This window comes from Monomorium pharaonis, chromosome 5 (genome assembly GCF_013373865.1).
Source record: "Monomorium pharaonis isolate MP-MQ-018 chromosome 5, ASM1337386v2, whole genome shotgun sequence".
Classification (NCBI taxonomy): domain Eukaryota; kingdom Metazoa; phylum Arthropoda; class Insecta; order Hymenoptera; family Formicidae; genus Monomorium; species Monomorium pharaonis.
Genome location: NC_050471.1, coordinates 23,355,484 through 23,373,580, shown reverse-complemented (window position 1 = coordinate 23,373,580; position 18,097 = coordinate 23,355,484). Strand labels below are relative to the sequence as shown.

Sequence of the window (18,097 nt, the reverse complement as noted above, 5' to 3'; positions counted from 1 at the left end):
AGAGAAAAGCGAATTAAAAATTTTTAAAATTAGTTTTTAAAAAATATATCATATATTGAAAGTGATATGTGAGATAATGAGATATTTTTAACATATTTTTCATTATTTTTTTTAGTTATAAAAAATAGTTTTTTAATTCTCCCCAAAAAATTTTTTTATGTTATATAATTATTTTTACAATTATGTATGTTACCTTTCTCTTTTAATTTTATATAAAATAATTTTGATAATTTCGTAATTCTTAAATTACACTGCTGCATTTTTGTTTTTTTAACTCAAATATATATAATTATAAATTCTGTAAAGAATATTTAGACATATAATTCAATTTTTTTTTCTCAAAGTTTAAATGTTTTAATTTAATATATCATATACTAACATATACTAACACACCTAACAGAAGCTTTTTGCGATCCTCAAATATTTTTAAATATTGTGTAAAAACGTTTCTAAAAATCTTTATTCAATCCTTAACAGATTTGGAAAAGTTCATATAAAATTTTCAAATATTTAACTTAGTCTTGAAAGAGCTTGGGAAAAAATGCCTTCAAACCTCGTGTCTTCGAACATTTTTAAGACCTTAATGTGTCAATCAATTAATTGACAATCATTAAGGAATGCAGAGGATTAATTGAAATGACGATTGAAAAAAATTATTATCTCGGAAGAACGCAAATAACAATTATCGGAAGTCCTTCGCGGGTGGTAAACTGGTGCATTATTTTTAAGTCTTTTATCGCAGATTACATTAATCACGCAGATAGAATTTTAGTAAACAACCGTGTCTCTTCAATGTATCTCAATAGAATAATTTTCAGACATACATTTTTTAATAGAAGAGAAAGAGAGAGATTTTCTTCCATTTTTAAACTTTCTATCCAATTTCGTCAATTTTTAACCGTACTCTTCGAACTCCTTCTAGCTCGAAGTTACATTCTCCTTCACTCTTGCGTTTCTCACAATGATCGTGATCATTATCAGATCTTCCAACAATGTTGAAACAGCTGACGTCTCTCTCAACTCGACCTTCAATAGTCGAAAATTAGTCCGATAAGAGCTTGGGAGACTTAAAAGCTAGCTCTGTTATTTTCCGCATCTCGTCATAAATTATCGTTACCGCTCAAGAGACATATCTCCAGATAGAATACAAATAATAAAGATCAAGATGACATCAAGTAGAAGTTATTTTAAGAAAAATTATTGTGATCTTACTGTACATTTTGTACTTTGTGGTGAATTCCTTGATATGAGAGTGGTTTTAAAGTGACCTTTTTTAGTTCTAAAAAAAATCATATTAAGAATTTATCGTGACATTAGTATTAAAAGTGTATCGAGTGAGATTATAATAATTTTTTCTGAAACGATTTCTATTTGATGTCACTTTAATCTTATAACATTTACAACTGCAGTGAATGTGAACCCCACTCGAGATAGGTTAACGACATCACATGCTTTACTTTAAGTTATAGGATAAGGTCGACTTGATGCCACAAACGCTTCGAAGCATCTTTTTTTGATTGACCAATTCGTAAAATTCTTTGTTCCGATTGATGAATAAAACATTATGAAGCGTTTGCAGTGTCAAGACCGAATTGGATGGTTTCAATGTGTGACAGTATATCATTAACCTGTCTCCGGTTGAGTTTCAAACCTACTGTGATTGAAAATGCTATTAATATCGTAATCTTATGCCTCACCTGGATCCGCAACGGATCAGAACGAAGAAGTCGCACGTAACGCGAATAAATTCTCAGCTTTTAATTCGATCGATCTTTTTCCCCGGCGTGTCATCGGCATCATGTTGTTCAATACCAATCCTCATATAACACGGTCATTAACTTCTCGTTAGATTTTTCATCGACAGATCTTTTCTTACTTCACTCGATCACTCGTGGCCGTCGAAGGTGAAAAGTCTATCTGTGACTTCCCCTCCCTTTCCCCTCCCCTCCCGTGCAAGCCTTTCTCTTTCCTTCTTTCTCTCCCTCTCTCCTCTCTCTCTCTCTCTCTCTCTCTCTCTCTCTCTCTCTCTCTCTCTCTCTCTCTCTCTCTCTCTCTCTCTCTCTCTCTCTCTCTCTCTCTCTCTCTCTCTCTCTCTCTCTTTCTCTCTCTCTCCCTCCGTCGTGCTCTTTAGCAATCAGCTCGCCCCGTTACTTCGGGGCGCATATCGCGCGAGAAGACGACTCGCGTCGCGCTGCTCGTGAGATCGGCTCGGCTTCGAAACGCGTTAGTGCACCTCGAACGCTTTCTACCGGAGTGTGTGTCCGTGCCGCGCCGCGTGCGTGAATCTGTCTCTCTTCCGCGTGCCGCGGAAGCTTCGCCGTCGCCATCTTGATTATATACCGGAACGTGCGCGTGCACGCGCGCGCATACGTATGTACGAACGAGCGGGCGGAATTGCATTGCCGCGCCGTGCCGAAAGTAAACGTCTCGTTTCCGCACGCGCTAGATCTTACCCGTTCGGCGTAGTTCAGCGCGTCGCAACAGGTCAGAACAAACCCGCGACTGCGATTGCGCGCAACTGTGTGTGTGTCACGATAATCCGACACTCGACTTCGGGGTCGCGAAGAGTCGCGCCTCGAAGAAGGTGAACATAGTGTTCTACGGAGGAGAGCTTCCTCGATCGCGAAGGACGTGGGAGACGTAAAAAGAGTGAGTGCCCCCATCCGCGAAGTCTTCGCCGATAATTTAATGAAATTTCTTATTCGCGGTGAAACTTTCCTCACGAGTGCCATTTCGAGTTCTTCGTCTCCAACTGCGGCTGTTAAATCGACAAACCTTTCAGATTATCACTCTTCTCACTTTTTTTTTCGGAGATCTCGCTATTTTTATTGAGTGAGTCTCGGAGGTGTAATTATCTCTTCTGGTGTTGCCAAATGTTTTCAGGAATACTTCAATTTCTTTTTCATCGAGATTCCTGCATGAGTTAAAAAAAAATGTTTTATCTTTTCAGAAATAAAATCTAATTTCTGAACTTCTACTACTTGAAATTCTACGTAACCCTTAATTCTTTCAAATTTCGAGTTCTTGTTCACTTTTCGTCATTAAATTCCCAAATCCTCAAACATACGCATACGCATTTAACATCGAGAGTTACGGAAAGTCCGGGTCAACAGTTTTGCTTCGTCCAGTCGTACACGTCAAACTCGAGAACGCGAGTGGCCGGAAGAATGATCGATTGACCGGTCAGTTCGGACTTTGGAGATCCTGAGTGTTCCGACATCTGAGGGAGGGATTGGAAAATTGCCATCGGCATCGTTACCGAATCATATCTCCCAGTGGAACATGTTGGAATTCTCCATACAACATGCCGAAGTCGGTACGTATAACACACACGCGACTTTAATCCCGTGCGTCGGTCGCGTCGCGGCGCGTCGCGACGCGATACGCGTCACCCGCGACGCGTGCGCGGAATAACGACAGGAAAGCACTTTCTCGGACGCGCGCTTTTGCAATCGCTTGCATTTCTTCCATCCCTATGTCATTCTCCTTTGTCTTGTATGTACATGTTGTACAGAGTGTCCCGAAAGTCGCGATCCGAATTATCCTCTAGGACACATTAAATTATTATATATTAAGAAAAAAAGTTGTTAGTTTGGCTAAATTTTTCAACTTGATCAAATCTTTTCAGTAAGTAAAAGTAATATTTAGGTATCTTAAATAAATATATAAATACTTCAAGTTTAAGTATTTTTTAAGTATTACACTTAAGTTAAATGCATAAACATTTGAATTGAAGACATTTTGTCAAGTTTTAGAAAAATTTAGTCAAATTAACATTTTTTCTTACTGTACACTGGTCAGCAGTAAAAATATATCTTAAACCACGTAATAAAAGTAAAGAGATCAAATTTTGTCAAACAATATTATTAAGAAAGCGAAAATCAAAATTTAATTGAGAACATATAGATAAATTAATGAAAACATATTAAAGTATGATGAGACTACAAAAATATATAGATAAGTTAAAAAAATTAATTAATCAGTATAACAGATAACGTACTCGTATCGTACTGAGTTGAATATTCTTGCCGATTCATCATTTTAATTTCTCTTTTTTTTTTTGTCGAAACACGGAGTGGAGCGCAATTATAAAAACGACCGCGAATGAAAGAAAGATTGACTTGCGGAAAAAGCCCAACGGCGCAACGGACAAATCACTATTCCGGCATTCGACCGTCGAGTTTGAAAACATCAGTTAATAATTAGCCTAATCACAGTGCGCGGAATTCTGCGAATCAACGATGCGTTGCGCGCCCTTTCGGATATGCCGTGCTTGCACAATACCGGCAATGAATGCACGTGCGTGCGCTACCAATGGGGGGATTCTCAATTGAATGATCGCGATGTTATCTCGTTAACTGTAATTGACTTCATTACTCCTCGCCTTCGATATAGTCTACCTACGATTTTCTAGAATGTTCCTCCGGCAGCTTATAAAGCAATCGTTACCGGAAGGTTCCTCCGATCCTTGATAGGACTTTCTTGGAGACACACTCCGAGATGTCTGTAGAAAAATAGACAGTTTTTAACGCACATGTATGCAACACAATTAACATTATACGAGTTATATATGTTTATAAAATATTAATCGTATAATGATTTAAAAAAATATATTTTTATAAGGAAAGTTTAGAAATTAAGGCACGCTTGAAGAAAGAAAATTATAACAAATTATTTTAATTTGTTGTTACTTGCTTCTTTTTCACGTAATCTTTCAAAGTGAATCGAGTATTTAGCACATGCTTTTGCGTGAAAAAGTAATCATGATTGAATTAACAAGATATGTTAAGCAAAAATTTTGATGAAAATAAGCAGAATTTATCATTATTACATTTAAATATTTTGATATCAATCTGAACATTCATATATGATAATTATAAGATTAATTCTGTCGAATCTATAAAGCTTTTGGTATAATAGCAGTACGCGATATCACTATCAGATAGACGGGGCGACATTCGATTTCTTGCAAGAAGAAAATCACAACAATAGAATGAAAAGCGCAACATTAAGTTTTTCTACTTATATTCTAATAAAAGCATTTCTTTCCCTTATTTAAGTTTTTTTAAGGTATTTAAGTTTTATGCAGTTTTTGAACAATTATCGAACAGCTGTATTAACTTTTATCTAATACTTAACTGACAAGTAAAACTGTTGGAATCCCGATCAAGATGATGTAACGTCTTATTTGCGCTAAATCAAAATCCTCTTCATAAAATAGACAATTCTGCTCTAGTAATACAATATTTCACATTTTGTGAATGTTTACTTACTAAAAAATTTTAAGATTAATGAGTCATAGTGCAGAAAATCTTTGGTGCATAATATACATATAATATTATGCTCAAAGTAATATATATATATATATATATATATATATATATATATATATATATATATTATGCATAAAGTAGTATATTTATAGTATATATTGCATATGAGAGAAAGATTTTCTGCACTATGACTCTTATTAACCTTATTCCTATATTTTCTTTGCACATCATAAAAACTTTTACACATTCCTTGAAAAGTCTTTATTATTAGGAATTGTAGATGTAATAAAATTTTAACTTTACATGTATTAAACTTTATACTAATTTTGATTAGCAATATGCGATGCTTTTGTTACAAAAATTCAAAAAAACTTTATTATCTACATAATGAAGAGTTAATCATTTTTTTAAATGCTCATTTAATGACCGCACACTATGAAAATCTCGATTTTTTTCTAATAGTTCCATTTTCCATTTTAATGATTTGAAATGCTCCAATCGCTTTAACTTATTTCTATATGTATTTACATATATTCATTTAACCTAATCTATCCCGTCACTTGCCGGAGTCTACATTTCGCCAGAACTTGCGCGTATAACATTCCACCACCTGCCTTTTCTGACACATTAATGCGCGTGCACGAAAAAGGGAGTCTTAAATGATACAATTGGATTTTTTAATACATATAGTCTACATCAAAACGCACATAATTTGTTCAGTTATTTTAATGAACATTATGGATTATTCATATTTTACCTATCAGGTTGTTATATTCACCTTTCTGATTCATTTAATTTATTTCAGTGTGATTATAAATCTGCATAAAAATTAATGCCTCGGTTGCTGAGCTAAATTTATATCTTGTTTTTACTTCTTGATTTAAAAGAAAACATTTTCTTGACATTAAAAAAAAAAGAAGATTGTGAATCAGAGATCACGAAACCAGAAATACTTATTATTCTATATTTTCTATTTATTGAGTCTTCCCAGCGATATAATACACGCAAAAGAAATTATGTTGTTTCACAGCATTAGCTAACAGAAGTCTAATTGAAGTAATCTTATTAATTTAATCATAGTATTTTTTCAAATAAAACAAATAACAAGAGAGTTGATTATAACAAGAGTATGACATATATTTGTTTTATTAATAAAGTTATTTTCAATTAAACTGCTATTAACTAACAATAGCTGTAAATATAATATTATTTTTTCCGTATAGTATTGTCACATAAAGATTTGATAGACTAATACATTTCTAGTATGTTTTAAACGAATAATTGTTGCCTTTACAAAACTTTAATGTGCCGGTCAGCACTGATTGTCGTTTCGCGAATTAAAGTCAATTAACAGAGAGGAATTCTTTCGCACAAGCAAGAATCTTAAGCAACAACGTTTTTCTGTGAAATCTCGCGTTTTATACATATTTTCTATTTTCTTAAAAAAATTAAAGGAAAATCTGTTTTGAAGAAGAACATTTGTTTTATTTTAAATTAAACAATAAAAAAGAAGACACAAACCAGTTCAGCAACGCAAATTTTTTATGTAGTTTTTCAAATCATTTTCACGCTGAAATAAATGTTCAAATCTACCAGGAAGTTATGAAACGGGGAGAAATTAGTTAGCTTTATTTTCATACAAACGCAAACTTAAAAAAATTAAGGTGATTTCTCTATTTATCTACTTCAAGCGTAATCTTCGCCTCCGAAACTTCCTTCGCAATACAATGCAACACTTATTGCTAGATTAGATACTGCTTACATGCAATGCAGAGAAACGAAGTATGTCCAGCGAATAGAAAGCTTCTGGATGCACGCAATTTACGTGGAGTAAGCAATTAAATCTGCAAAAGACAAGATTGCTTTTTTTTCTTAGAGATGGAATATCAGATTCCGGATTCTAATTTCGTAGGCAGAAGTGTTTCCAAGATGATTCGGCGGTATATTTCTTATTATAAAAGTGACTCCGCGCTTCATAATAATTAGACGCGCATGCGAGATATACGCAAAATAAAAATTTTAAATACTTTACGTGCTTACGACGCGTTGCAGTATATTGCCATTGTTACTGTTCGTAAACCAACTAAATGGCGACTCTGCACTGATAGAAAAATATGTTGTATTTATAACCATAATTGCATAGTAAAATCATTATAGTTAGGAATATTATTTTTATAATAATTTTTACTAGAATATTTGTAATAATATTTTGATAATAATAATTACATATTTATAGTAAATGCATATAATGATCATTTTATGGTACAACTAACTATATTAAAATCTCTATTTTGGTTAGAATAACCATATCATAAGTTGCATAAACTAATATTATGGTTATGAAAATTATAGTATAGTTTAAACTATAATTTACCAACTATAATTTACATTGTTGAATAACTATAAAAATATTTAGATTAGGTCCAAAAATAACTATAAATTATAGTAATATTATGATTACCACAATTATTTTTTTTATCAGTGTCTGTTAGTGTATATATTCGGTATCTTGATCAACTATTTTTGTTTTAACTGTAATTAAGTTTCGTCGCTTCTGCGAAGGAAAGAATGCACCTTTATCGGATTGCCATTACTCGCCTCTGGCGATTATCAAATTCGAACGAGTAATCAAATAACATGCAAATTTCGCAGGTGCATTTCAAGTCAATCGGTGTTCTTGAATCGAAACGCGACGGTCGGTTCAAGGATCGTTTCGATCGCAGCGATGAGATGTCCTCAATGAATCGAGGCGTAAGCCATGCATTTCCTCAAGGCGAGCCTCTCTTTATTACTTGCATCCAGATAATCCATAGTAATTCGCATCAAACAGATCAAATTTCTTTTCTTCCCCTTAGTCTTCGAACAATTTTTAAATAAAATTTTTATATAAACTGAAAAAAAAAGTAATTGATTCAACAATTTTTTTTAGTCGTGGGCTGCCAACAAAAGATATATAATACAACAATATATAGTATTGCAATATAAATACATAGTTCAATCAACATTATTGCACTTATATTAACAGCAAATATTATTATAATATATCTTTTGTTGGCAGCCCGTAACTAAACGTTTTGTTGAATCAATTACTTTTTTTTTAGTGTACCTAATGCATTGTTAATATATCATAAAAGATACACATATGAGTCAATACGTATGAGTCAATTTTTATATTTAATTTATTATATAAACTTATTATATAATATTATCATGAATGTTATATGCAGTTTACACTCTTTTATGTAAATTTGTAAATAATTATTTCATAATTAATGTATGTAATATATTTTTATAAGGTTAATATTAAGTTTGGACAAGAACTTAATTCATTTTATGCTTTAAAGATTTTATATATTTTAATAGAGTTTTAAATAATGAAATAAAATAAATTAAGTAATCGTTACTTAATCTAGATATCTTATAATAATGTATTATACATATCTTAATTATAAATTAATAAATTAAATCATTCTCTTTAATATAGCTTTAAAAAAATAAAATAAATTCAGTAAGCCTTATTCATTTCAGGTATTTTATATAACTATGCACGAAAAAAAACAATCATAAATGAAAGCACAGAACACGATATACTTGGTTAAGTAAATTTGAATAAAAATAACTAGAATTTTCTATAGCGATAAAAATTTTAATATGCAACCAGAACATTTAGTATGATAATTATAAAGATTTTGTTAAAACTCTCTGGTTCTATATAATTTCTAATTTCTAATAGTATGCGACGTCGCTATTAAGGATTTAGTTGGACGTGACAGCGTCTGTTTTCTATTTTTATAAGAAAACTATCAATAAAAGGCACATTCTTATGAGATTTTACATTGATATTCTAACAAAATTCTTTTGCCAGTTTCTTAAAATTATTTTTTTATTTTACACTAGAAATTAGTTTTATTTAACACTAGAACAATTGGTATTAAATGTATACCTATTTCTTGTTTTTTTTTTGTTTTATTTTTGTTTTATTTTTTACTTTTTTACATATTTGTTATTATTTTTTAAATATTTAAATAATTATTCCGAAAATTAAAAATTTAACAAAAACTATTTTAATAGTTTTTGTAATTTAAGGGAGAACAACAGGGTGACGACACTAAAAAAAGACCACATTTAAGATTTTTTTTACTTACTCATACATTACAGAAATGTCGGAATTAGTGAGTTGAAAAGTACATACTTTGAACTTGGTTTACGAATTTTTTTATTAAGAAATATGTATTTTAAAATATGTACAATTGTAAAGATCGCTGCAACATGCTGCACGGAAGAAGAGCCTTACTGGTTATCACCATAACTCGTCTATTGAAAATTAAAAGGAAGACATTGTTTCAATCTATATTAGTATGGTTTCAGTTAAGCGTAGCCGATTTCTAAAACACGAATTATTGTTAAAATGGCAGCTCTTAAAAGAAGTTTAAAAAATGAAGTTCAAAAATTTATCTTTTTAGAGGCCAAGAAAAGTAAATACTATATTAATATTAAAAAAAAATCCCTACGCTTAATTGAAGAGAATTTTATGTAAATTAAGGACGTTAAACGAAATTTCGATGCGATTTTAATTGGGGGAGAAATCGTGATAACCAATTGAAAAAACTTAACTTTAAAACCTTAACTTAATTAGACTTAACTTTTTATTTATATCAATTTTATAATAATATTTTAAGACAATGTTCTAAAAGGTGCATAGTTTTCATTTATATTAAAATGAAATAAATTATTTTTGGAAAGTTTTACCCCGTTTGTTTCCCCTTAATTTAGAAACTTAAAATCCGTTATTCTAATGGGTTTGGTTGTTCTAGTGATAAAAAACAAAAAAATTTAAAGACAAAAACAAGTAAAAAATAAATTTTATTAAACACCACAGACGCGCGCTTTGCGCGCGCTACTTGGCTTTTTACTTGTTACTTTTAATTAATTTTAATAAATTACTTTCAATAAATTACAACAATAATTGTATAGATAATATCTATACAAATTTGACAGCTGTCAAAATTCAATCGCCATGACAGCTACTTTTGCAACGAAGTAAGCGCAGCGAGAGAACCAATCGGCATCGCAGAAAAGGGGCAACAATAAATTTCGATACATTTGATACATGCGAGTATCGATGTTACATGCACTTTATAAAAAAGGAAGGAACAGTACAGTTTTTAGTATTGTGTAAAAATTAATTTAGGAAAATTCGATAATTTCTACAAGAATTCTGATTTCGAATAAACATATTGGTTAAATTTACTGGATTTCAAACTAGCTAAAACTAGATTTTTAGTTGGAATCAGAATACATGTAATAAAATTTGCCTAATTACTTCAATCAAAATGTAAATAACTAAATTTGTTTGGTTATTTTAATAAAAATTGTGAGTCGTTCACCAAACCATCAAATTATATTTATATTAATTCAAAATTAATTTAACTAATTTTGTCAGTATGTAATATTATTATACCCACTAAAAAAAATTTTGGGATCTATTATAAGTATAAGAAATATGTTGAAGAGATTGTCTGCGATATATCTGTTCATATTATAATTATGTCATTGACTTTCAGGTTTCTTAATTTTTTTCAATTGAGTAAATTTTGCGGGGAAGCGAGCGATGCAATCACGTATAAACGCATCGCATTGAAAACAGAATTCTACGCACACGTATTATTCGGCCGTTTATTGCCGTACATACACGACAAGGTCACAAAGCTGGGAATTGCGATCTCGCTCTTTTAATGTGTCTTAAAATATGCAAATTATGTAATCATAAGGCAAACGACGCGCGCGCGAAATTATTCGTAAAAAAGAAAGATAGAAGAAGGAAAAACAATGCGAGAAGAGACGTGATCTTTCGATTGTAATGTCGTGATATTTCGACATAAGGATCGAATGCCATCTCGTACTTGTTGAATGAGCACACAAACGTTTCGAAATATCTCGAGACTTCAGGCGCACTTGTCATTATCCTGAAGTAGATACTCGTAAACTTCTCGATTCCCACGAGAAACCGAAATTCTCTAATGGAAATGATGAAAATGTGACTTAAGAACGAGGTATTTATTAATAGTGTACGTTAATTGTCCGCAATTTTACTAAAATGATACACGCGACTTTATTTAGTCTACACAATTGTTCAACAGTATAATAAATTTTATATTTTTTTACAATACATATTACTTTAAAACGACTTTAAGGCATTGTTTGTGATATTAAGTTAGACGTACTACTAATAGTATCGGTGTATAATAAGAAAAGTGGTATTTTCACAGTTGAATTTTTCATTCTGTGACAAATTGATTGATAGCATGTTGCATAGATGTAACGCCGTAATCAATTTTGCGATAATCGGACTAATATCCGTTTCAACCAGATTGTAGATTATTAAAGATAACATGTAAGTTAAACTAAGATTAATTGTAATCTTATTATTAGTTTAACTTACATGTTATCTTTCTTCAGTTCAAAGAACTAAAAAAAAGATAAAGTAAGTTAAAACCGAGATTAAAGTTAATCAACATTGACAGAAATGGATACAAATATTAACAATGTATTTTACAGTGTAATTCTTTTCTTATTGATTTTTATTTTTTATAGACATAAAAGAAAAATTGAAAATATATAATTTTTGCGAAAACATTAATCTTTATACATAGATTATGTGTTTCTAAGTAATAAATATTAAAAGAATAGTAAAGATAGTTTTACTCGAAAATAAAATATAATAAAAGGTTTAATTTATATTTTGTTTTGTTTGTTACTGTATATCTTCTTCAGGAATTACGAAACTCTCTCTCTCTCTCTCTCTCTCTCTCTCTCTCTCTCTCTCTTTCACGCACACATTCTTTCTTTTTCTTTCCGTTTTCTTTTTTTCTTGTTCGAGAGCGCATTTTCTCTCCTATTATGAACGGTCGTTTGATCGATGCCCATAAACGTCGATCACACCGGATTACCGATCGACATCCAAGAATCCTGCACGTGCGGATGTCGTCGGATCGCGTGTGCTGGATTTCTATGGGAATTCAGAACAATGTGTCGATTACGTGACGGTGATGTGAAACGTTCCTCCCCCGCGTTCCGATCGGAATGCACTGTCGGAAGTAGTGCACCTCAAATCGTTCTGTTGTTCCGTTATTTACATATAAAATAAACTTGCAGGCACGCAGAGAGCCAGAGTAGTCGGCGTTTGTCTCGCAACGTCCTGAGGATATCTCATTTACGATTTTCCATGGATATCCTTGGAACAGTGGTATACGCTATGTGGGTTAAAACTGGGGCCAAGGATTGCCACAAGTGATCATGTTACACCAACAAATTTAATTACGGGCGATCGAGGGTTAATTCATCGGCGCGCACCCTTGAACTTTTTTTCAAGCGCCCGACATTCGAGAGCCATTGATGCCTCGAGCGTGATTACCATTCTGGAAATCGGCACGAGCGACCGGCGATTTATTTAAACGGGTCTCGTGCGTTAGTAATTTCGAAAGGATGGTGCAAGCCAGACATGTGTTATTCGGTGGATCGATTGCATTTGGAAATACAATGCAGGGACGCATGGATGAATAAATAAAAATAAAAAAAAGGATGGCTAGTGTAGTACCAATGCCAATGAGAAGATGATTTAATTTAGCGAGAAGAAAGATCAAATTATGCATCTCTCATTCTAGATGATTTTAAGATAATATTACTATAATATTGAATAAAATAATTCAGAATATAAAAACAATATATTTTTATTCATAAATATTTATTTTTAAAAAACAAGAGTTTTTCAGATATTTTAATTTAACAAAAACGGTACAAAGTTCCTCTTTGGATTAATGCGCAAATAAAAATCAAACTTAATATACAGAGAATATATATAACTTACATTATACGACTCTTATAAGATCTTTTGTAAAAGTTTTTGAACTATTTATTTTGGAATCAATTTTTGGAGAATTTTTACATGATTTCTTTCAAACTATACATATTTACATGCTACTATTTAACTTGTGTAATCTATTATTACTTAACCCTTTAACTATGGGACACAAATTAATGTTCTGTGCCATTTTTGTGGTTAAAAAGTTTTACAATTTCATTCACAAATTTATTCTTTACATTTCTGGCGTTGCTGTTTTCGAATTTGAGATCAGAATTTTAAAATTAAAAATGGCGGATCCAATGTAGAAACCTATTTTTAAGAAAATTTGATTATTTTTGAAAACTAAACTTTGATGCGCCATAGTGGATCCATCATTTTAAATTTTGCAATTTAAATCTTAAATTCGAATTCAGCGATCCCAAAAACCTTGGAATACTTGCCACTATAAAAATTTTAGTAATTTAATTTTTTTCTTTTTGAGATACACATATGTGTCATCCACACGTCTTATTTTTGCACCATTCATAGCGAAGGGGTTAAAAATTAAGTTTTTCTATTAGAATAAATGATAATTTGGAGGTGATGCTAAGGATACTTCATACTTGTTATTCATATTAATTTAAATAATTAAAAAGAAACACTTTAACCTAAAATAAAGTTGGAGACAATATATATTCTAATAATTTAGATAGAAATAAAATAAAGCCATTTTCTCGAATAAATAATTATTGAGCAGATAATTTTATAATATGCAAGTAACGGCAAACACTGATTATTTACGACGTCAATTATGTGAAGAATACTTTTTTAAGATTACTTCTGGATATATCTGGATATATTAAACGCAGAACAGTTTTACTCTTAAATTCAAATATCGAGTCAAGACTCAAATAACTTACACGATTATTCTTTAGCGATTTATGTACTAGTTTTTTACATATAAAAACATTATATAATAACATTTTAAAAATAAACAATAGAAAAATTTTAAGAAACTGTATTTATAAGAAGTAATAAAGTCTAAAGAATTTTTTAGAATAAAAAAATTTTATTGTATCATTTTTGTCAAAGCCATCTAGCTTTTTTATGTGTTCTAGGGCAAGATTTTATTTTTAGGTCTTCTAATTTTTAGGATTTAATTTTAATTATATTTTTCTAGCTTTTATTTCAGCAAATTCATCAATTATACCGTCATAATTAATGTTTTTGCAAATGTTATATTTAACTATGTTATAAAAAGATTAGATAATCATTCTTGTCTCATAGTCAGTCTTGAATAATTTTTAATCAATTATAATTTTATGTTCTTATACGCTGAAACTATATTTTTACACGGAGTAGTAGGCACAGGAAGAGTGAGAAATATGCTAGGAGAGCAATATGATATTCGTATATAACTCAATTAATTCAAAGTTATGAAAAGTGTAAAATATCAAGCGAAATTATAGTTTTAATGCTTTATATTTTTGTTTTTATCGTCGAGGTTTTAAATTTAAAATTTTGAATCCTGAAGTATTATTTTTCCGCAATAAATTCTTTATAGTTTTTCAGAGGAGGGGAATTTTATGGCTGTTAAATTTCACTCGTCAGTTTAATTATGCATTCCGACTTTATGTGTCAGTTATTGTGTTTCAAGACAAATATGCGGCACATAATTTGTATGAATTGGAGATGATAAAAATTTATATAAAATTTATTATGAGGTATCAAAATCTGTACTTCGACCGAGAAATGGTACTTCTTCTTATTTCTTATATTATTTATATATTGACTTGGGTAAAATATTCATTTTATTGAAAATATTATATTAAACTTTTTTTGTCAATTCCATTTTAGTCCTCCTTCGTCCTAGGCCCTGAGACTATCCCTCTGTTGCCCTTACCTAGATACTTTGATTTTCTTATAAGAACATAATATATTTATGAATTATATAATTATTTTTAAATATAACGTCACATATTGATGAAAATATGGCAGTGTCGATTGTTACTGTTAAATTATGGTTATAAACACTTGTTTTTAATTTTGCCCACATTGATTATTACCACGTTAATGTTTATCAATATTATAAAAAAATATTTTTAAATAAATTATTGTTTTATTATTTTATTGTTTGAACATGAAAAATAATTTATTATGCTAAAAGGCATATAAATGAAAAATCACGTGACTTCACTTTTTAAAGCTACTTCCTTAATTAGGATGTAATTTTTACTGTACGTGTGCGTGTATATCGAACTGCTTCAGTAGAACATTCTCACGTGCGCCCCTGGACATCGAAGTTGTTTGCGTTTTTGAATGGAGCTGTAAGCGACGCCGCGGGCGAGCGCGAGAGACGGTGAGAGGCGATCTCGGGATTATAGAAAGTCTTCAAAACGGCTTTTTTAACACGCACGCCACACACCGCGCTGTCGCGATAAAGTGGAGCGAATTAATGCTGCCTTCGCGATCTAGAGATAGCTGATTTCAATGATCTATTAAGTAATCCATACTACGATAGGGCATTCGCCCGATCAATGTCTAATTGTAAGAAAATGACAACACTTGAATTTTTTGTCGGCTAATCACTCGAAACATTCTGTTATTCTGAAATCAAATGTATGTCGAAATATTTGAATGTTTAATATATTTTATAGTGTGTACACAGAATTTGGTTGTGGTTTTTATATTTAAAATATAACAAAAATTTAAATAAATAAATAATCATGTATCCGGCCATTTAAATGTTTAAATGCCAAATGGTATATATGAAAAATAGAAACTTATATGAAAAAGAATGATGTTATATTAAAGATATTTTACAGGTATAATCCCTGCAAAATGAATTAAAGTTGGAAATGTGTTGATATTTAATAAATTATAAAAAATATATTACAAAATAATGATTTAATACAGTATAATTAAAAACAACAGAATTATAACAAACAACAGAAGACGATTTTTTTACAATTCAATCGGTTAATTTATTTTTTCTCTATCGTGTACACAAATTCGAGAAATACGGTTTTGACAAAAAAGCATTTAAAGTTTTCGGGTCAGAAAAATATTACTTTTTAATAACTTACGGCAGTCACAGGCTAGTCCATATATCAATCCTTCATTTTCCTCGTAAAAGTTGTTTTGAATTAGTTTCATTCTACGAGCTATTCAAGCTTCCTTTGAGCTGTTCGAGTTGCGGCGTCGTTATCTTACAAGTTGCTATTTATCGTACATTTCGGCAAAATTGTTCGCTTACAACCTAATTTTGATGTATTCAATAGGTTCATTATTTAATTACTTTAATATACTGCTATATCCTTTATTGAAGACGCAGCAGTGAAAAAAGTAACTTTAACGATTTTCATATCTGCATTTAAGTGCTAAAAAGCTAAACGCCACACAGTAGAGTTTACTGTTCATTAGAATTTTATATGTCCGCTAAATACCTTGTCATCATTTCATAAATCTTTACATACAGGAAATAAATGTTTTACGACATTATTTCCGGGGGAAAAACTCGCAACGCAAAGCGCGTCGCCAGCTCGACGTATGACTTTCTCGAGGTTGTAACTCGAAAAATACTTCGTATATCGGTCTAATATTTTAAGAGGACATTTTCGGATAATGCTACTATCGATTAAAAATAACTTTTAAAAAGTCGATTTTTTTGACCTTATAAACTAGGTTTTTTTTTAAATCTTGAAAAATATAAACACGACTTTACGGAACACTTTTTGACTTATTTAAAAGTGATTTAGGAAGAGAGCGGGAGTTTAATCGAGAGATTGACATGGGGAATGCTACAAAGAAAGGTAAATACCGCAAAGTTTCAAGGATTCGTTTTAAGCGTGCGTTCACGGTTGATATCAAGTAACACGTGAAATAACGCACGGATTTCCAAGTACGAAGACGTATTGAAAATATTCGAGCGTTTGAGTGCTCGTCACGTGTACTTTTGCGATCACTCGCGATTTCGGTCGCGTACGCTCGCTGAATATCATCACTCGTTCCGAGGGCATCGCACATCACGGAGTGAAGAGTAGAAAAAAAGAAGAGCGAACAAGAATGAGAGAGAGAGAGAGAGAGAGAGAGAGAGAGAGAGAGAGAGAGAGAGAGAGAGAGAGAGAAAAGAAGCAAGGAGAAGTATCAAGTGAACAGCAGGAAGTAGACGGGGACACAGCCGCCTTTCATTTGCATACGTCATAATGTAATTGGTCACTTGCAGCACGTTCGGCTCGCGCATCTATGTATAATAACTGCAACTGACGGTAGTTCTGACCTTGCAACGGGACGAGAAAGAAATTCAGGAAGAATTTCAGAACGTTTCTCAATAATGAACATCAAGTATCTTTCATTTTAAATATTGAATAATAATAGATACAGTTGTGTATTTAAATTTCGAATTGATTTTTTTTTACGTGAATACTTTAGAATTTGAAATCGAGAATTTTGATCAAAAGCTTTTTTTCAATTATAATTTCTAAATAATCATGTGCTTTTTAATATGGATATTTAAGCATTATAACTTTTGTGATTTTTAATTTTCTTTCTTTAAGTTTCTCGTCTTATTTTTTTGTTTCTTTAATTTGTTCTTACTTGTTAATATATATTAATCTTTAATAACAAAATACATAAAAAGTAAAATTGTTGTATTAGAATATTGTTATTGTTATTATTAAAATAAAATTTGTATTTCTGAGGTTTACGAAAAGAACAATTTTTCTGAAGCACTTAAAAATTTAGTTAGATGCAAATAAAAAAATAACTGTTAAGCCATCAAAATATTTATCAAAATATTTGTTAAAAGCATTATTTACAAGGAAAAAGCTCCAAATTTGAAACACCACTTTGTTTTTGGACAATGTTTCTTAAATAATAGAAAAACAATGTTGAAAATATGAATACAAATTAGAAAATATCTTCTTTCAAATGGTATAGTAATTTTTATATTGTTTTGTATTTTTTAAAAATAATTAATGTT

General features: G+C 30.9%; 1 long non-coding RNA gene across 12 annotated transcripts in view; it reads left to right on the top strand.

Moving 5' to 3' along the window:
* The window catches only part of LOC105839991, a 139,824-nt gene that overhangs the window by 45,344 nt on the left and 76,383 nt on the right, over nucleotides 1-18,097 (top strand). Inside the window, exons 1-2 of one of the 12 annotated variants that reach the window (XR_004963451.1) lie at nucleotides 2,414-2,832; nucleotides 2,951-3,316. The exons of 9 other annotated variants lie outside the window; for them this stretch is intronic. This is a non-coding gene — a long non-coding RNA (uncharacterized LOC105839991). Of the gene's footprint in view, nucleotides 1-2,408; nucleotides 3,317-18,097 lie in introns of those variants that run through there. 2 more of the 12 variants (XR_004963452.1, XR_004963450.1) reach the window with 2 other exon arrangements.